Here is a 2,889-nt window from a genome sequence, read left to right on the forward strand (position 1 = left end):
GGTAAAGAGACCCGAGCTCCCTAAATATTAATATCCTTGCTGGCCTTTTCCCTGAACAGAAGGAAGAATTCATCTGGTGTAAGGCAAGGCTTAGGACTATGCTTTTGCTGTACTTTGGTGCCAACAAACTGACAAACACTTATAGTCACTTTTTGAAAAAAAAAACATTGAAATTTTGAACTACCCTACACCTACTCATGATCTCCAGTGTGCTCCAGAATCATGTTTCTCTCCAAAGACAGACCTTTTCTGACAACATACCCAAATGATGTGAAACTAAGTTTTACCACCTAGTATCTATTACACACTTTGAATTTTCTACAAGATAGATTTGCTTGTTCCTTTGACAGTACGTGGGATAGTGAATACTCTTCACTAATACCACAGCTCAAAGACATCAATCTTTCTTGAGTCTTCTTTACAAAATATGGAACTCTCAGATATGTGATAAGCAATTGAAAATACCCTGACATATCTTAGTCTTTAAACTGGTATCTTTACAACATTAAAGAGGTCCCTGAGAACAAATTTTCCCAATGCAACACATCTTGATTTTTTTTTTTTTTTAATGTTGCAATCATGGATTTTGATTGCTGATCCAAGTGAAATGAAATGTTTGGCACTTTCCATTTTTTCACTATCTGTTTTTGTGTTGCATGTTAGTCTAACGAGAAGGATCTTTGTTTTCTTGATGTTAAAACATACTCTCTAGTGAAGACTATAGTTTTTGATCTTCTGTAACATAACCATCAAGCATTTTCACTTTCTACCAGTCGGGAAGTATTATGTGCATTAACACAGTTTGTGGACAATTTCTACCCAGTCTACAAGCCACATTCTTCTTAATTTGGTCTGGCATCTTGAATTATTTGATCATTATACAAATTTGTTCAAAGTATGTGAAACAGAACTTCAAAATCCTAGCCTCTAAAGAGAAACTTGTTTTTACCCTCTCCAATACAGACCTATTTGTTTCCTTGACAGTCAATGGTGTGTTCAAGACTCTTCTCCAGGATCACAATTGAAAGGCATCGATTCTTCTTCTGTCATCCTTACTCATTGTCAAGCTCTCTGCAGGATAACAAGTAATTACAGAAACCAAAGCTTGAAATAGGCACACCTTAGTCTCTAGAGTGACATTGTTCTTTGATTTTCAGCATTCTGGAGAGGTTTCTGACAACAGATTATCCCAATGCAATTCGTCTTTTGATTTCCTGACTGATGGTATTGAGAGTTGATTTTGGAGCTGAGCAAACTGTAATTGTTAACATCCTCAAATTCTTCTCCATCTACTATGGTGCTGACAATTGGCCCAGTGGTGAGAAACTTTGTCTTCTTGATGTTGAGCCTTAATCCACATTGAAAACTAGTCCTTGATCTTCTGCAGCAAGCACTTCAGGTAATGAAATGTACAAGGAGTCAGAAAATCAAAAGAGGAAAGAAAACCCACACAGCATGTCTTAAACTGAAGTAAATTGAGAACGAATTTAAGCCATGAGAAGGAATGTTTAAGAATGCTATGAGAATCCCAGAACTCTTGATTGTTCTATGTAAAACCTATACTTAGTCCAGGAGGCAATCCTCAGAACAGAGCTAGGAAACATTTCATGGATCAAAATTGGGAAGGGTGTACACCAGGGGTGTGTCATATTTCCATACCTTGTCAATCTATATTTGGAACAGATTATACAGAAGCCTGGGCTCTATCAGGAGAAAAGTGACATCAGGTTTAGAGGAAGACTTATCAACTCCGTGTTATATAGATGACAGAACTGTGCTTGCTGAAACGGTGGAGAACTGAAGCACTTGCTGCAGAAGGTCAAGGACTGAAGCCTTCAATATAGATTGAAGCTCAAAATCAAGAAAATAAATATCTCACCACTGGGCCAATTATCAGCATCACAATAGGTGATAAAGAGGTTTAGATTGTTAACAGCTTTAGTTTGCTTGACTCTACAATTAACACTCTTGGTACCAGCAGCCAGGAAATAAAAAGACAGATTGCATTGGGGAAGTTTGCGGTCAAAGACTTCTCCAAAGTACAGAAGAGCAACGATGTCAGTCTGAAAACTAAAGTGCTCCTGATCTAAGCCATGGTCTTTGCAGTTACTTGCTATGAATCAGAAAGCTGAACAATGACTAGAAATTATAGAAGGAGAATTGTTATCTTTGAGCTGTGGCGCTGGAAAAAAGTATTGAATATACCTTGGATGCTAGAAGAACAACAAGTTCATCCTAGAGAGGGTAAGACCAAACTGTTGCTTGGAGACAAGGATTCTGAAGATTCTTATGACATACTTAGACATGTTGCAAGGAGGGACCAGTCCTTGGATAGAGACACCATGCTTGGGACGGTGGAGGCACAGCGCAAAAGACAAAGACTCTTGATGAGGTGGATTGATTTAGTGACTGGCGTGATTAGGGTAGGTTTGTCAGAGACAATATGATTGGCACAGAATAGAGCTGGGTTTAGGGCTGTTGTACATAGTGTTGCTATGAGTCGCAGGTGACTCTCCTGCACATAACAAACAACAACATGGGCAAAATATTGAAAGGTTAAGGAAACATTGAAAAAGATGGAAGGAGTATGTAGAGTCATTGTACCAAAAAGAAGTGGCTGACACAGAAGAATACAAGTTATGATCAAGAGATAATGGTGAGGAAGGAGGAAGGTCAGGCTGTTCTGAAGGACTTGGCAAAAAATAAAGCTTCAGGAATTGATGAAAATAAAGTTAGAGATTGCCTTACCCTTTTAGTTATCATTTTGTTGTTGTTGTTATGTGCCATCGAGTCACTTGTGACTCAGCGACCCTATGTACAACAGCCCTAAACTCCACTCTGTTGTTGTGATGCTAAACACTGTGACACTGATGTGACAAATGTGATAAT

Source organism: Elephantulus edwardii, unplaced genomic scaffold (genome assembly GCF_000299155.1).
Source record: "Elephantulus edwardii isolate Elephantulus edwardi_28Jun2011 unplaced genomic scaffold, EleEdw1.0 scaffold00399, whole genome shotgun sequence".
In the NCBI taxonomy this organism is placed as follows: Eukaryota; Metazoa; Chordata; class Mammalia; order Macroscelidea; family Macroscelididae; genus Elephantulus; species Elephantulus edwardii.